Source organism: Pipistrellus hanaki (genome assembly GCF_964339955.1).
Source record: "Pipistrellus hanaki genome assembly, chromosome: 1".
NCBI lineage: Eukaryota > Metazoa > Chordata > Mammalia > Chiroptera > Vespertilionidae > Pipistrellus > Pipistrellus hanaki.
Genome location: NC_140503.1, coordinates 202281019 through 202300406, shown reverse-complemented (window position 1 = coordinate 202300406; position 19388 = coordinate 202281019). Strand labels below are relative to the sequence as shown.

Genomic DNA, 19388 nt, shown 5'->3' with positions numbered 1-19388 from the left:
CTGCTCCTTCCCTTTGTGTGTGTGTGTGTGTGTGTGTGTGTGTGTGTGTTAATTTTAAATAGTTTTATTTAAGACTTCACATTTCCCACTTTACAGTGCAGTTATAAAGTGCATTATTCCCCCCCCCCCCCCCGTGCACAGTTCATATTCAAGAATGTCTAGTTATTTACTATAGAGCATTTCAACTTCTAAAACTGCCCATGGAATTTGCTAAAAATTTGGATCCTTCTATTTTGTGTGGCACAATGCTATATCTATGCTCAAAGTTGGCTTAATCAACCTCTTCTATGGTGTGCTCCGAGGAGGCACGGCCATATGGAGGGGCTCTGCCACCAGGGAAGCCCCCAGGCATCCCTCCTGGGATGCCTCCTGTGCTCTGGTCAAGCTTGGTAATGATGAAGTTGCAGATGTTTTCTAACTTTTTTGCTGATGTTCAAATTCTCCCCTTTCTGCAGTCTGGTTCTTCTCAAGCCAGTTGATGATTTCATGGCACTAGTCAAGAATCTTCTTTTTGTCCTCATCATTGATCTTGCCTTAAAGTTTTTCATCTTCAATAGTTGCTTTCATGTTGAATGCATAAGATTCAAGTGAATTCTTGGAAGACACCTTGTCCTTCTGCTTATCATCTTCTCAGCTTCTTGGACTATGAGCCCAATGTCTTCCTTGTTCAGATGACCCTTGTTGTTAGTGGTGGTAATCTTGTTCTCTTTTCCTGTACTCGTATCCACAGCAGAGACATTGGGGATACCATTGGCATCAATATAAAAAGTAACTCCAATCTGAGGAACATCATGAGGTGCAGATGGTATGCCTGTGAGTTCAAACTTGCCAAGAAGGTTATTATCCTTGATCATGGCATGCTCACCTTCATAAATCTGGATGAGCATGCCCGGTTGGTTGTTGGAATAGGTGGTGAAGGTCTGTGTCTGCTTGGTGGGGATGGTGGTGTTGTTCTTGATGAGGACCGTCATGATGTCACCAGCCGTCTCAATGCCGAATGAAAGAGGAGTGACATCCAGAGCAGAAGATCAGATCGTAGACATTTTCAGATTTGTCTCCAGAGAGAATGGCTGCCTGGAAAGCCGTATCATAAGTGACAGCCTCATCAGGGTTGATGCTCTTATTAAATTCTTTTCCATTGAAGAAGTTCTGTAGGAATTTCTGAATCTTGGGGATATGGGTGGAGTCACCCACCAGGACAATATCATGGATTTGGAACTTGTCAAGTTTGGCCTCATGAAGGGCTTTCTATACAGGGTCCAGGGTACCACGGAAAAGGTCAGAATTCAATTCTTCAAATCAGGTGTGGGTGATAGATGTATGGAAGTCAATTCCTTCATAGAGTGAATAAATCTCAATATGGACCTGGGTGCTAGAAGAGAGCACACTTAGCACATTCACAAGCAGAACGAGCCCTCTTTTTCTCACTGATATCCTTCTTATGCCTGTGTTTGAATTCTGCAATGAAATGGTTGACCATTTGGTTGTCAAATCCTTCTCTACCTAAGTAGGTGTCCCAGCTATAGATTTGACCTCAAAGATTCCATCCTCAATTGTGAGGGTTGACACATCAAAAGTGCCACCTCCTAAGTCAGAGATCAGCACGTTTCTTTCAGCTCCAACCTTTTTGTCTAAACCACATGTGTCAAACACAAGGCCCACGGGCCAAATCCAGCCCGCCAGGCCTTGCAATGTGGCCCGCACCGCGCTGTCATCACTGCACTCCGCTGTCAGTTTATGACATTGTCAGTTTATGACTGTTCAGTAAACCATTCGGCCCGCGATTTAGGCTGGATTTTAGATTTTGGCCCCTTCTCTGATTGAGTTCGACACCCCTAGTAAACCATCAGCAATAGCAGCAGCATTGGATCATTGATGATTCTAAGTGCATCGAGGCAATAGTTCCAGCATCTTTGGTGTCCTGATGCTGAGAGTCTTTGAAGTAAGCAGGTACTGTGACAGCAGTATTGGTAACAGTCTTCTCAAGATAGACTTTTGTGATTTCCTTCATCTTTGTCAAAACCATGGATGACAACTCTTCTGGATTAAAACTTTTTATCTTTCCCTTGGACGTACCAACATCATTTGCCATCATGAAAGGCCAATGCTTCATATCAGATTAGACAGCAGCAGCATGAAATCTATATCCAATCAAGAGCTTGGAATCAAAGACTGTGTTGGTAGGATTCATTGCTACTAGTAACTATTCTTTGTAGCACCACCAATCAATTGCTCGGAATCAGTCAAGGCAACATAACACAGGATGGTTCAGTTTCCCTGATTGTTGGCAATTAGTTCCACTTTCCATGCTGGAATACATTCACACAAGAGTAGATGGTGCCAAGATCAATGCCAACTGCAGGTCCCTTAGACATGGTTGCTGGTGTGTGCTCATCGCTTGCATAGACCCGACTGGTACTGGTATCCCCATGTTCAATGAGGCCCTCTTTTGTTAATTATCTAACCAACTGCCACCTCTAACAGAACTATATTCTATGTTTAAGAAGGTACAATAATTCTAAGCAATTTAAGGAGAAGCATGGAAGATGTTAAAAAGACACAAACTTCTAGAGGTGGTAAAACAATTTCTGAGATGAAAAATACTGTGAATGGAATTAATAGATTAGAAACTATAAAAAATGTTTAATGAACTTAAAATCACAATAAAAGAAACTATTCAAAATGAAACCCAGAGAGAGAAAAAGAAGACTAAATAATGAACAGAATACTGGTAAACTGAGGAGAAAACCTTAACAGCCTAATATATATAAACTTGAGATCCCAAAGAAGAGAAAGGGAAAGAAGGAAGGAAGAAAAAAAAAACATTTTTAAAATAAAGCCAGAAATATTTCTTAATGTGATGAAAAAATTAACTCACATATCTAAGAATCTCAATAAACATTAAGCAAAACCTCAACAAGGCACACAATTACCAAATGGCTTAGAACCAGTGATAAAGGCCAAATCTTAAAGCAGCCACAGAAAAAGACATTATGTGCAGAGCTTTAAGGATAGCAGCATATCTGCAGGAAACAATACAGGCACGAAGAGAGTGGAACACATTTAGTACTGAAAAACCAAACCCCACACAAAACATTAACCTAGAATTCTTACTCAGTGAAAGTGCATTTCAAAAGAGAAGGGACAAAAAGACTTTTTTCATACATACAAAAAAATAAAAGGTTTTATTACCAGCAGTCCTGTATTATAAGAAATAATAAAGAAAATCTTTCAGGCAGAAGAACAAGATCAACAGAAATATGGATCTACAAAATGTAATGAAGAGCATATAAAGCATAAAAATGTAGTAAATATAAAATATTTTCTTCTTGTACCTTAAATCACTCTAAAAGAAAATGGACCATTCTAAGCAAAAGTCATTACAATGTACTGTGATGTTTATAACCAAAGTATAATGTACAACACATTTACAAAATCAGAAAAACAGGAGTGGAAATAGAAGCATAGTATTTCTAATACTACATGTGAAGTGACATAATATTATTCAAAGGCACATTATGATAAGTTTATGTATGATGAAAACAGCAAAGTATTGCAGAAAAAATTACTACAGACACTATGAACATTAAATGGATAATTAGAAATTTTTATTGACTTCATCTTAATAAATCTGATAACAGATAAAATACTCAAATTCTTTGAAAGACCAAAACTTTAAAACTTAAGATTTTAAAAAATATATATTTTATTGATTTTTTACAGAGAGGAAGAGAGGAGGATAGAGAGCTAGAAACATCGATGAGAAAGAAACATCGATTAGCTGCCTCCTGCACCCCACCCACTGGGGATGTGCCCGCAACCAAGGTACATGCCCTTGAACGGAATCGAACCTGGGACTCTTCTGTCCTCAGGCCAATGCTCTATCCACTGAGCCAAACAGGTTCTGGCCACTCAAGAAGATTTTTGTTAACATGAATATTCTTATATGTAGTAAACAGTTTATATTTTCTGGTAAAATCTTCCCAGGAAGAAATTCAAGCTCAAGTGGCTTCATGAGTGAATTTAACTACACATTGAATTACGAAATGACAGAAAGTCTACATAAAGTGTTCCAGAAAAATTAATAAAATAAATATAGCTCATGAACACAAACACATGGAAAAAATTAACAAAACTTGAACAAAGTGAACCCAGAAATAAATTAAAAGGATAACATGACCAAGTTTGGCTTAACACAGGAATAGAATCCTGGTTCAGTATTCTAAAATCAATCAACATAATTCACATCAACAGATAAAGAACAAAAAGACCCATATGATCATTGAAGAAATGCAGACAAATCATTTAACATGATCAACTTCTGCTCAGGAAAGAAACTTTTAGCAGACCAGGATCAGAAAGGAACTTCCCTACCCTGATTTAGGACATCTACCGAGAGCCTTCAGGTAACTTATTAGTGAACTTACCTCTACTTTTCACTGCATACAAAACTTAACTCAAAATGGATATCATGCAAAATGCAAAAAAATATAAAATGTTAAATTATTTAACTCAGACGAAAACCGAAGGGAAATTCTTGGGTTCAGCAAAGATGGCTTAAGACACCAGAAGTATGATCTATGAAAGAAAATATTTTTATATTGGATTTTATTAAAATTAAGTCCTTTTCTCAGACAAAGTTTTAATATACTAATTTAACAAACCACAGACTGGGAAAAATAGTTGAAAACACCACATCTAATAAAGTTATTGCTATTTAAAATATATAAAGAACTCTAAAAATTCAGTAGTAAGACAACAATAGACACTTCACTTAAAAAGGTATATGGATATAAAGTGAACGTATGAAAGGCTTTCAACACCTAGTCATTAGGGAAATGCAAATTAAAAACCACAATGAGATACCTCTATATACCTATTAGAATAGATACAATTTCCAAAAGAAAACTGAAAATGCCAAGTACTGGGAAGGATTTATTATTGGAGGAGTGCAAAATAGTACAACTACTTGGGAAAAATAGCAGTTTTTTATACAATTCAGAGGTCCCATTCTTAGGAGTTTACCTAAGTGAAATGAAATACAGAAACCTGCACACAAAAGTTTAGAGTCTCTTTATTTGTAATTGCTTTAAGCTGGAAAGAACCCAAATGTTTCTCAGCTGGAGAATGACTATAGACAAATTGTGTCATGTCCATCAAATGAATAGTAAAGAACTACTGATTCAACCTGATTGAGCCTCAGACACCTTGCGGTCACTAACGGAAGTCTGACTCAAAGGCTATATATATATTGCAGGATTTCACTTACCTGACTTTTTTTTAAAACAAAAATATAGGGACAGGAAACAGTTCAGTTGTTTCTGGAGGTGATGGGTGCGTGCAGGGTCAGCAGCAAGGGGTCATGGGGAAATTTTGGGGCATGACAGAACTGGTTTATAATGTGCCTGTGGTGGTGGTTACATTATTCTAAATGCTCATCAAAATGCGCAGACTATACTATAAAAAGGGTAAGTTTAACTGTATATAAATTTTACCTTACTTAAAAAAATTATTCTTAATTCTGAAATGGGGGTTGTACAAAGTATTAGAAAATTCCTTCTTTATTAAGTGGGGAGCGGGGGGAGAGGGGGACCAAAACCATAAATAAAATAGTCCTATTTCACAAGTCGGGGAACACAGAAAATGGGTCCCCACCCTCCTGAGCAAAGTGAGAGTGGGCATTCTAAAGGCTTTTTGGACGAAAAGATGATGACTCACATTTGTTAGAAATCCCTCCATATCCCTCCATTATTTAAAATGCCGCGGCTTATTCTTCATCATCAGCCTGAGAGGAAGAAACTCTCCTGCTACCTTTTCCACAAAGACAATGGCTTCCTTTTTGTCCTTCCATGAAGGTTCCTGTTCCTCTTCCATCCGGTCCGCTTCAGGATTTTTATAAAGGAGGCTGCCAGGAACCCGAAGGATCTGAGACAGTGTGTTGACATTGGTAAAGACTGATTTTGACATATCCTTCTGACGACCTTTTGGTTAATTTTCTGCTTTATTAAAACCCTTAATTAAATTAATATAGGCTGGAGCAATATCCTTGACAGATTCTGTGTATTGGCAAACAAGGCCTCAGATTTCAAAGTCAGTGGTGGAACGAGGCTCTAGAAGCCAGTAGTTTCCTGGGAGCTTGTGGTCATGAACACTTGGATTCAACTTGGGCTGTGAAGCTGATACAGAGAGGAAGTCCTGTGTATGTCGGCCTCCCTATGCTGAGCCCCCCCTGCCTTCACTGTTGTCCGTCCTCCATTCACCTCCCCCTTGCCTTAATATGTTTTATTTCAGACCAACCTCAACAATGGAAAACAGTTAAACTCTGGAGCTGCTAATTCATCCTGCCGCGTTTAACTCTTGATGTGTTCCCTTCATACTCACAGACCCGGCCTCTTAGGTGTGCTTTGTATGTGAGGGCTGACAAACGAGGTGCCAGGATTCATATCTTGAAAAATTCTAAAAATGATAAATGGATCATTTTTAATGTTCCTCTTTCACATCCCCCCATATGTTGGATTTAGAAGCCCATATGTCCCCATTGGCACCAAACCTATTCCTGCCTTGTGGAGAACTTCCAACGTGAGGGTGGGGGAAGGTGATCAAAATCAAAGTTCCATCCGAGTATGGAATTGATTAACACATACATCCATACATTTATTGCTTTTTTTAATGGCTTTTTTTAAAAATGAAATATATTGACATTCAAATATCATAGAAAAATTTTAATTTTCCACCAGGCTCTTTTTTAATGTAACAACCTGACAGAGGCAGGTTGTGGGCTGCTTGCAATCTCAATATTGGTGTGTGCATGGAATTCACACACTTTGCACCACTGTAATCACTGACCCATGCTCCATGCAGGCTTACACATGTTTTGATACACCAGGAAAGTTTACCACTTTTCTTCACTGAGTAGCATCAAAATACAATGCAATGCATGCTTCCTACCTTTTGCAAAAGTGTCTTGTGGGTTTGTTTATGAATCTCCATGTGAATGTACCTATTTCAAATTAGTTTAGCTGTGCTTTATCCATTTGTTTAGTCATTCACATCAGAGAATTTAGGGCCTACTATGTGCCAAGTATGACCTGGAAATGCAGAGATGAAAAACACAGTTTCCACTCTCAAAGATGTCACTTGTCAATGCACCAAGTATAGTGACTGAGGTTAGCACATGGGTGTATGGCCATGTTTAGGAAACCAGATTCAACAGGGTTGGGGAGGAGGCCAAAAAAGTCATCCTGAATCCCTAATGCTGATGCTGAGTCTTGATGGATGAGAAAAAGATATCTGAGTTGACAAGCCATGGTCAACCATTGGGGAAGTATCATAAAGAAGGGTATCATGCAAAGATGTAGCTGTATGTGCAAAGCAGAGAGATGCAAAGCAGCAAGTGAGGGTGGGGAGTGAAGGCCCTGCAGTTTAGGAGAATTGTTCAAGATACAACTGCAGAGGAAAGCAAAAACAGTTAATGAAGGTTCATGTGCAGCAAACTAAGAAATGTGACCTGGGAACTTGGAAGAGTTACTGGGATATTTTAGGGAAGGAGGTGATCTGCTTGGCTTTTGCCTGTCATAAAGGCATTACTGGAGGTGGTGTAGTAGAGTGAGATAAATTTGGGGGTGTAGCGTTTGAGACAGGAGGCTGTGGGCTGAGGTAGGAAAAAGTTGAAAAAAATAACCAAGTTGGAAAGGAGAGCTTGAACTAGGAGGAAAGAGGAGGGCAATGCTTGATAAAAGCTGTTGAATTTAAGCAAGTGAATAAAAGGAGAGTTGCTGTCAGCACTAGTCAAGGATACAGAACTCATGAAAAGGCTTTTAGAAAACTATCTCCTACAGATAAAATATCAACCGTCTCCATGGTTACAGCACATAGCCTTGTGTTGGGTGATCCATATCTCAGAAGGTATTGCTTTTACCTTGAACGCTTTATTTTTATACACACTAGAGTTGTTTGGTGGGAGAGAGAGCAGAGCATCTGTAGAAGGGAATCTAAAGAATGTTTTGTTTCTGTGTGGGAGATGTTAGGGGCTGCACTAAGAATGGGGCCCTGGGCATTAACTCTTTTAATTATGACAAAAGTCCTTTGAAACAGTATTCTTGTCAATGCTGGTAATAGTTATGGAGACTCAGGCACAGAGAGATTAAGTAACTTGACTGAGATCACACAATTAGTGAAAGAAGAACCAGAATTCCATCCCAGCCTTCTCTCCTCTCCCCCCCCCCCGACCTCCTCTCATGATGCTTTGCTGTCTTTCTTTCATGTTCTTCCACTGGCCTTCTGACTTCACAATTCTGTATCTGCATCCTGAATAATAAAGTATATCTAAAACATATCATTTAAAAATATATTTTTATTGATTTCAGAGAAGAAGGGAGAGGGATAGAGAGATAGAAACATCTATGATGAGAGAATCATTGATTGGCTGCCTCCTGCACACCCCACATTGGTGATCGAGCCTGCAACCCAGGCATGTGCCCTGATCTGAATTGAACTATGACCTTCTGGGTCCTAGGTAGATAGATGCTCAACCACCGAGCCACATCAACTGGGCTTAATCAGATCTTTGAAGAATCAGTATGGCATAGTGATTATGAGCAGGGGTCTTGAAATCTGAACGCCTGAGCTTGAATTCTGCCTCTAGCTTCTACTACCTGGGTAATTGTGGGTTCTATGCCCCAGATAAGTCATCTATAAAGTAAATAACAGTGTCTTCATTTTGTGTGTTGTTGTTTTTTTAAAAGGAGGATTAAATGAATTTATAGATGCAAAACATGTATAACAGTGCCAGTGAAAAATAATATTTACTCCCCCTAGTTATAGTATAATGCATTTACTTTTTCTCTGGAGTTTTATTGGAAATATAACATTAAACATTGTCAAAACTCTATTCTTATAGATGCTTTACTGGGCTAAACTTTTTTTTGGCAACGTGGCATCTGCTTTATCTTTTAGTTTGGTGTCTTATTTCCTGGGTTTTAGCGTTAGCCACAGGAGACAACTTTAAACATCTGATAAGATGTGCAGAACAGCCGTCTCTGGTACTCTGGTAATGACTTCTAACCTAGAGATAGGGAGGAAATATTAGAAGCATTATGCACTTAAAATTGGTTAATATTAAATGATTGCAGATAGCACATTCATTACGTTGTGGTACAATGAATACTTTTCCCTTAGAAATTAGCTAATTGTGTATATCAATTTTTATAATTTTAACACATTTTCTTTCTTGGAATTTAATAAGGACTTTTATAACAAATGCATAACCTCATCACATAAGATAATTGCTTAAAATAGATTAAAGCCAACAACAGAACAACACGCAGCATAAAAACAATTCAAAACAGCCTTCTTTTGAAGAAAACTTGTAGAAACATTTATAGAAGCTATTAATCTCATTATAACTCAGGATAATTCATTCAACCTTTCACAACCTTTTTTTGGTCTGTAAAATGGAGGAAGTAATACAAAGATTAGGTGGAATTATTTATATGAAAATATTAAGCACAATGGATGACAAAACGGGACCTTTTTTAAACTTCATTCCCTCCTTCCATTCTCCTGTTCTTTCCATTACTCTTTTCTTCCCCTTTTTTCTTTTTCATTCATTTTAATACCTTCAAGAAGTCTTTGGATACACGACAGAGCAGGGAGAAGAAAACAGAGGAGAAGAAAACACAATGAAACTTGTTTTGATAAGACTGGAGTTCCGTTGGGAATTCTTTTTTAAAAAAAATGTATTTTTATTGATTTCAGAGAGGAAGAGAGAAGGAGAGAGATAGAAACATCAATGATAGAATCATTGGAAAGCTGCCTCCTATATGCCTCCCACTGGGAATTCATTGGGAATTCTTAAGTGTAGATGCCCCTTAGTAATTTCAGCACCAAAAAGAAGAGTGATAGATATTATAAAGGAAGTATCACTGTGCTTAGGATTCTGTGTGATGGTGGATTTGTTCTCACTTTTGATTCCCAACAAGACTTCTTTGCCTGGAAGAATTACATAATTCTCTAACCATAACAGGCTTATTAATACTGGTAATGCACAAAAGAAAAGAGATTGAAACAATGCAGATGGTTAAGAAATGAGGTAGAGTACTAAAGCCATTTTTGTTAAATGGCATTAAGTAGTACATACTGGAAGGAGGCACATACTTTCATAAAATAACTCCATGAAGACTCAGACCCCAAAGACTACTTTGAACAGGTGCGTAATAAAAATCATAGAGTTTTTAACTCAAAGTGTGAGGATCTTAGCAAATGACAATGTGAACTAGAAAATCAATTCTGTATCAGAAATATTCCCTTAGCCCCCTGTATTATTATTTTTTATTGCTGTGTAATACATTACCACAGATTAGATGCTTTGAAACAGCACATAGTTATTATCTTGAAGTTTCCATGGGGTCAGCTTAGCTGGGTCTTCTGCTCAGTCTCAAAAAGGCTCTATACAAGGTAATTCTCTAATTATCATGTGGAGGCTTGACTGGGAAAGAATCTGCTTCTCATCTCCTCTAGATTGTTGGCAGGATGAACTTCCCTGTGATTTATGACTAAGGGTCCCATTGTCAGCTGTATGGAGGCTGGAGGCTTCCCTTAGGTACCAGAGGAGTCACATGGACTTCCTCAACATGGCTACTTACTTCTTCAAGCCAGCAAAAATACCTGCCTTAGGAAGGGCCTGGTCTCTTATAAGACTCTTTATTTATTTATTTATTTATTTATTTATTTTTATTTTATTTTATTGATTTTGTACAGAGAGGAAGGGAGAGAGATAGTTAGAAATATCGATGAGAGAGAGAGTCATCGATCAGCTGCCTCTTGCACACCCCCTACTGAGGATATGCCCGCAACCAAGGTACATGCCCTTGACCGGAATCGAACCGGGGACCCTTCAGTCTCCAAGCCTACGCTCTATCCATTGAGCCAAACCGGTCTCGGCTCTTATAAGGACTCTTAACTGATTAAGTCAGACCTAGCTAGACAGTGTCCCATTCGATGAATTCAAAATAAATTTATTTGGGACTTTAGTTACATCTATAAATCTCTTTACCTTTCCTTATAATGTAACCTATAAGAAGTGATGCCCCCTCACTTTTATCATAGTTCCTTGGTGACAAACAAGTCAAAGGTTCCATCCATACTGGAGGAGAAGGGATTATACAGAGCATAAATTCAAGGGCATTATAAACATGAGGGCTGCAAGAGAGTCTGTTCATAACAGCCACATTAGTTGAGCTTTACTGCTGGTTAGGAGTAATTAGAAGTAGGCATAAGAATTATACAGGAATTCTTCACATCTGTATAATTTCATTCAGTATACTGTATAACATGTAATTTTACTCAACACACTGTGTCTGGTAAACCACATATAGCATAGGCTTGCTCATTACCCATTAATTCTTTTCTTCTCTTTACACAGACTTAAATTATGGGAGCCCATTAAAGATCATACATATTCATTTATTCAACAAATATTTATTGATTGCTGACATGACCCAGGCACTATTTAGATGCTGGAAGCATTGAGGCAACAAAAAAAGATTTAAAATAATTCACGCTCTCTGAACTTTACATATTAGAGGAAGAGAGAGACAATAAACAAGACGAATTAGTAAAATCTATATTATGTTTGGTAGTGCTAAGTGCTAAGCAAAGTGCTAAGAAGGTAATGTGGGAGTAATGACCTAAAGAAGTCAGAGATTAAATCATGTGGGCATTTAGGGGATGAGCCTTTGAGGCAGAGAGAGGCAGGTGCAAGGCCCTGACATTGAAAAGGAGCACTACAAAGAGGATGAGTGGCTGCAGCTGAGTGAGACTGGAAAGACAAGGAGATGTGGAGAGGCGATAGGAGACTGGATCAAGCTGGTTGTGTAGGTCTTTGTGCAAAATTCATTGTTTACCCCGGGAAGGGGACCACTGGCACAGTTGAGCAGAATGACATGGTTTGACTTATGTTTTAACAGGGTCACTCTGGCTTCTGTGTGAAGAAAAAAAAGAATGAAGGGAGTCAAGGGTGAAACAGAGAGACCACTACTAAGCCGATGACTGCGATGACTCAGGTGAGAAATGGTGGTAACTTAAACCACCAATGGAGGTTAAAATGAATTTATCTGAAGGTAAAACTGAAAGACACTTCAGATGTGGGGTGTACAAGAAGGGGAGACATCAAATATCACTGCCAATTCCATATCTGTGTGTATATTTATAGCTTACTAATTAACCACCCAGCTACTATATGCCCTTTGTGAATAGATGTACCTACACATGTGTATATGGTGGGGCTTCATTTAATTTACTCTAATTCAATTGTGTTTGGTAAAATATACTTTGACTACTAATTTCTTATATATATATATATATATATTATGTGATTATGAAATACATGACACATTCACATACACATGTTACTTGGTTGAGTCAAAGTAACTGTGCTTTATAGGCAATTTAAGAGATTTTTCAAGCCTAATTTTTGTTACATGCAATTTCATCTTGTAAGCTGATTTTAGAAACCTACTCCAGAGAGAAGTGGCTTGACTTTAAACCTGAACAGAGTGACCCTTCCCTGATTTTAGTGGCTACAATTCTGCTCCCCAGAACATAACCACATAGCAGCAGTTCTTTGAAGACTGTCAGCATGGGGCTCGTTCAGTCTCTCTGTGTGCTGCAGAGCTTTGTCTGAAAGAAGGGCCACTTCCCAGGTCAGTCTTTTCTGACCACCTTGTTTGGTGCTGCTAATATCCGTGGAATCCATTCCATTCTAGTGACTCTTGGGGGAAAGTTAATTTTAAACTCAAGATTTTACAAAGAAAATAAAGCATCTTATTTATTTTCAAATTTCAAACTTCAAATTCATCCTACTGGTTATACTGACAATATAAAAATTTATAAATAACCATATCTAGAATATGCAAATGTATGCATATATATATAAATATTTATATATATATATTTATATATGTATATAGATGTGCTAATACAATAGATAGGATATATATGTGCTAATAGATAGCATAATTGACAATATGCAAATGTATGCATAAATATGTCTATATTTATAAATAAATATTTTATAAATAAAATATTTTTATTTTATAAAAAATAAAATAAATATTTTTATTTTTATTTTTTATATAAATAAATTATTTATATAAAATAATTTTATATAAGTTATTGATTAATATATATATATGTAATCAATCCTAAATACCATACCCTTGTGCCAGCTGTATTGTCTTGTTTCTAAAGCTGGACTTTCCTCATCCTATCTATTAGCGCATCTCCAAGAAGTGTGGCCTTTGGAGTGCATTAGAGTCATCTACCAGGTATAAATATTTCAACTGCAAGGGAGAGAACATTTAGCCTAAATGGCTTAAAAAAGAAAAGGAAATTTACTGGCCCATGTAATTGGTCAGTGCAGAGGTAGGACTGACCGCAGGCACCATCTATGGTCTTATTTTTCACTAGTCTCTGCTTTCTGCCATGATCCTGGGCTCTGACTTCCAGCTTGTGCAACTTGTCCTCCTGTGGCTCTGTCCATAATAAAAGCAAGGGCGGCAGTGTTCCAGACTGTGTCCTATGCCACTGCAACTCTAGGCAGAGAAGTCCGTGTTCTGGTACTTCTAGAACAAACATTGGGGCATTCTAATTGGATTAGTGCAGGTCAATGAGTTAGAATGGCTCCTGGATAACCAGGAGGTTCAATGCATTAGTTAGCTTGGGTTTGAATCTTGTCCATCTATGAAAGAAAAACTGTCACCAGGAAGTTGGGGTAGGTTATTAGAATCTAGCCAATTGAGGCCCAGCCTGGAGCTGTGGAGAATAGGGCCAATTTCCTGTACACCACATGGTAGGGGGAGCTGGGACCTGAATGTAAATCAAGCGGAAGCATTTCAATAGATGTCTAGATCATGCAAACATTCAAACAGTGGTTGAGCATCAAATTCATGAACCAAGATGTTGCTGGTTTGATTCCAAGTCAGGGCACATGCCCAGGTTGTGGGCTCAATCCCAGTAGGGGCTGTGCAAGAGATAGCTGATCGATGATGTTTCTCTCTCATCAATGTTTCTATCTCTTTATCCCTCCGCTACCTCTCTTTCTAAAATCAATAAAACATATTTTTTAAAAAAATTTCAAGTGTTTTACATCTTGCTTGGTTTGGCCAAAAGAGAAGGCTGTGCAATGTGCTAGGAGGCTCACATTCCTAACAGCCCTTCTTTCCAATGTGTGGTTCCTGCGTCTATGACACCATCTACATCCTGAAACATATGTTTACAGCTCATCCTTTGTCTTATTGAAGAACTGCCTGATGACAGTCATGGAGAGGAAGGGTATGCCTTTGAGAACAGGAATTTAGCCATGGGTTGTGAGGTTTTGCTAAGACCCTAGCACAGGGCTCTGTGTCCTTTTTACCAATTAGCCATTTGTACTAAAATGTGGGAGTTTCATTGTTAACAATTAATTGTCTTTTTTAAATTCTCTCTCTCAAGTATTGGTTTTCTAATGCATTTATAACAATTTACTCTATATCTAGTGGCTTAAAGCAACACAAATTTACTAAGTTACAGGTTTGTTGGTTAGAATTCTGTCACTGGTCTCATTGCACTTACAGTCAGGTGCTGGCAGGGCTGCGTTTCCTTCTGAAAGCTCTGGGGACCATCTGTTTTCTTGCTCATTCAGGTTGTGGGCAGAATGTCATTTCTAATGGTGGGGACTATCAGCGGGGATCATTCCCGGCTTTTAGAGGCCACCACATTCCTTCGCTTGGGGCTTTATTCCTCCATTGTCAAAGCCAGTGGCAGCTGGTTGAGTCCTTCTCAGTTATGTTGCTCTGCTCCCGGCTAAAGGTTCTCCACTCTTAGGGTTTTGTTGATTAGATAAGACCATCTGAACAATCAAGGGAAATCTTGTCTTTTTAACAGCCAGCTGTTTAGCAGCATTAATTCTGTCTACAACATAATTTTGCCATGTAACATAACATATTCATATATTCATGAGTCTGGGGATTGGAATGTGGACATCTTGGGAGGGTATTCTTTCTACCACCCCCCCCACACAACTGGCTCACATTTATTTATTTGATATATTTTTATAGATTTCAGAGAGAAAGGGAGAGAAAGAGCTAGAAACATCAGCGATGAGAAAGAATCCTTCATTAGCTGCCTTCTGCACAACCCTCACTGGGGATCAAGCCGACAACCTGGGCATGTGACCTTACCTGGAATGGAACCATGATCTCTTGGTACATAAGTTGACCCTGAACTGCTGAGCATGCCGGCTGGGCCACAGCATGTACTCTTGGTGTAATACAATGACAATTTACTTCTATGATGTTAATCCCTAAAACACATAACCCCGATCTAATCATGAGGAAAACATCAGACAAATTTTAATTAAGGGACATTCTACTAAGCAGCTGATCATACTCCCTCAAACCGTCAAGGTTATTAAAACCAAGAGGATCCTAAGGCAAACTGACACCTAAATTTAACGGAATAGAATCCAGAAAAGAAAAAATAACATTAAGTAGAAAAATTAGAAAATCTGAAAAAAAAGGTATAGACTTTAGTTAGTAAAAATGTGTATCATTGGTTCATTAATTGTAACAAATGTACCATAGTAATATATTAGTACAATGGGAAATGGGTTGTCGGGGTATAGGAAAACTCTTTGTACTATCTTCACCACTCTTCTGTAAATGAAAATATCTACAATAAAACATTTAATAAAATATCAAGTTAGTGGTTTTCTCACCAGCATCCTGAGACCTTTGACTTGACAGCTTGTGTTCACTGAGTGTGAATCCCAATATTTTTATTCAGAAGCTGGTATTCCAGTCCTTTCCCATTCAGTGGACTTGTAGGAACTGATACCATTTCAGAATATCAGGGCTGTGTTTATTCTCTTGAACCTTTTGGTAGGCTATTTTTGGAAGAAAGATGAGATTTAGGGTCTCTGGAAGGAAGTTAAAGGAAGGTAGAGTTTAGTTCTTTGGAAGACAATATATACCAGTGATTGGAATGGGGCACAGATGAAATGGCCTGCCTGAAGTGGGCTTCATGTGTCTGGAAAAGATTTAAACAGAGAGATCTTTTCAGATCTATTATGTGTGAGGAGCACCGAAAATGCTGAATAAGAAGTTGGAATTGGCCGAAACCGGTTTGGCTCAGTGGATAGAGCTTCGGTCTGGGGACTGAAAGGTCCCAGGTTCGATTCTGGTCAAGGGCATGTACCTTGGTTGTGGGCACATCCCCAGTAGGAGGTGTGCAAGAGGCAGCTGGTCGATGATTCTATCTCATCGATGTTTCTAACTTTCTATCCCTCTCTCTTCCTCTCTGTAAAAAAATCAATCATATATATATATATATATATATATATATATATATATATATATATAAAAGAAGTTGGAATCGTCCCTTTTTACCATGATATTCTGGGTCCCTAGTGAGTTGACAACCTGCTTCTACAATGCAGGCTCACTTTGACTCACTCATCTATTCATCCAACAAGTATTTGCAAATCACCTACCTAGGTCTCGGCTGATGCCTCCCCAAGATCTAGGTAAAAGCCATGGATGCCCTTCCCTAGTGCACTGAGAGCAAAGTTTTCTTTTGTGGAACAGCTCAGGGATGGTTCCTAAAAGCCCTTTGTCAGTTAGTTTCAAAACCACTATTACTTTCTGCAGAATAGAATCATCTCTGAGGAAGCAAATCATAGAGTTACTGACTATAAACTATATGAACATGCTTCAAGGACACACTTTAATATTATTAAACATTTTTTTCATGAGGGGCAGGAGGAATATGGTTTTGTTGGGCAGTATCTTCCTTTGCCTAACCTAAGTTAGATATAAGAAACTGAATTACTGTGCTGAAGACAAAAATGTGTATAATTTAAGGAGCAGTGGGTGATTTAAAATTCTCATCTTCCTCATGACTATAAAGTATCATGTAATTTAGGAAAAATAATTCCTTTTAGTTCTGCTTTGGGACAATAATTCTCCTTTACACATAATGACAGATGTTCTTAAAGGAGACTGTTATGCAAAGTTCAAATAATTAATGCAGGAATTTAGAGAGATTTGCTTAGATATTAATTAATTTAGGGGTCAGAAAGAGGTCAACCCATTTCAGGAAGGGAGGCAATATTTTACCCAATGCCTACAATGGAAACTTTTCATTTATTATTTAATTCATTACCTACAACAACCCTTGGAATATAAGACTTTAAATAATTTACTCATTTAGTCTAACTCACTGAACTACTGAGTGGAAGAGGGAGGCACGATGCCCATTCGGAAACCTCAGAATTATTTGCCTCAGAAGTCTTTGCTTACAATGAGACTTCTTTGCCCACAATCAGACTTGTAGATATGATGCAAGACATCAGGAGCTCAGGAGCTCTATTTCACAAGTACCCTTTACCTTCTCAGATAGATTCATTTATTTTCTCTAAAAAATATTTCTTGGACCTTGGTCAATATGGCTTACTTGATGGAGCATCATCCTATGCACCGAGAGGTAACCGGTTTGATTCTGGTCAGGGCACATGCCTAATAGTGGGATTGTGGTAGGCAAATAATCAATGTTTCTCTCTCATTTATGTTTTAATCTCTCTCTCTCTCTCTCTGCCTTCCTCTCTCTAAAATAAACTAAAACATATTAAAAATATTTCTTGGGCACTAGGTGGTTTGGCTCAGTGGATAGAGGATCAGTCTGTGGACTAAAGGATCTGGGGTTCAATACCGATCAAGGGCACAAGCCAGGGTTGTAGCTTCAATCCCCAAAGGGGTTGTGCAGGAGGGTGAGCCAATCAATGATTCTCATCATTGATGTTTCTATCTCTCTCTCCCTTTCTCTTCCTTTCTGAAATCAATAAAAAATATATTAAAAATATTTATTGGAACATCTGCTATGTTCCCAATATCATGCTGGATTGTTGGGGTACATTCCTGAGTGAAACAGACATGGTTAAGATGCATGTGGAACTCAAAGTCTATGGGCAAATCAAACAGCAAACAAACAAATACATTTAATAAAACTAAACAATAATAAATTAAGACATTAGGGATATAAGTAAAAGTCAACATTTGCATTTAAAATTATTTTATCAAGACTCAGTGACTTTAAAAATTTAAATTGATCTTAATATCTTATGTGATTATGTACAACTAGAAAATTCAAATGCTCAAGTATTGCTCAAATAACTCAATATTCAATTTTCAGCTTTAAAAATACTTGACAATGTCAAAATGTTTAGTGCTAAATAAATTTGCAATGTTCTTAGTTTTTCAATGGCTTTGCTAACAAAGTGGCTTTATTCTCACTCAAGTGTATCTGTTTTCATGTCAGAGGTATTGTCACTTTGACTAGCCATTTGCATATATAGTGTTTGTGTCATGCTTATATCTATGTATCCTCTCCTATCTGAAAAATTTCCCATGTACCTGGGGCAGGATTTCTTATTTTATAGAACAACAACACTGGTTGCAGTGCTACTGGGGCAAATGATTTTTGAATATTAATGCTAATTGTATAGTAGTAATATTGCCCTACTATATAGTCAGAAGAGAAAGAAGACAAATGATAGTGAATAATTTGGCAGGTAGATAGATAGATATTAAAATAGTGGATGTAAGTAGAGAAGAATGTATGGGAAAGGTAGGATGACAGAGAAAGAGGGAGGGAGGAAAAGTTTTAAAGGGGAGCTGGTCGAGCTTAAAAGGAGGATGGGAAGAAGGAAGAAATGGGGGAGGGAGCAAAGCAGGTCCAAGGGAGGAAGTGAAGAAAAAAAATTAAGGTGGGAAAGAAGGAAAAGGGGAGGGAAGGCAGGGGTAAAGATAAAGGAAGAAGGAATGTGGGGAGGGAGGAAGGGTAGAAGAAAGATGGGAAGGAGGATGATGGAACAGAAGTAGGAAATAAGGAGGAAAGAAAAGTTTGTCAGTAGGAAAAAGTGTTACATAAAGGAGAGAGAAAAATTGTGTGAGAGGGAGAAGCCAATAAGAAAGTGAAATATAATTGCATGTGAAGGGGATAAGATTTTAAAAAAAGATAATAGGGGTGACCAGGCCAGCAGGGGAGGGCAGTTATGGGGATCAGGCCAGCAGGGTAGGGCAGTTAGGGGTACCAGACAGGCAGGCAGAGTGGTTAGTGCAGGCAGGCAGTTGAGTGGATAGGAGCCAGAGTTCCCGGATGGCAAGAGGGATGTCCATCAGGCCTAACCTGGCAGTTGGACATCCCCTGAGGGCTCCCACATTAGAGAGGGTGCAGGTCAGGCTGCGGGACCACCCCCATGCATGAATTTCGTGCATTGGGCCTCTAGTTCTATATATATTATTGCACGTAATACAACCATTTGCACAATTATTGTCATCCTTACTCTATAGAAA

The 19388-nt window shown here is 38.3% G+C and overlaps 1 pseudogene across 1 annotated transcript; it reads right to left on the bottom strand.

The window, feature by feature from the left end:
• Positions 1-271: 271 nt before the first annotated feature.
• LOC311624874 (heat shock cognate 71 kDa protein-like) lies at positions 272-2375 on the bottom strand (annotated as a pseudogene). The gene is made up of 2 exons: positions 1845-2375; positions 272-1638 (listed from the first exon to the last, which is right to left on the bottom strand). The product of its transcript is annotated as a heat shock cognate 71 kDa protein-like (transcript).
• Positions 2376-19388: the final 17013 nt, after the last annotated feature.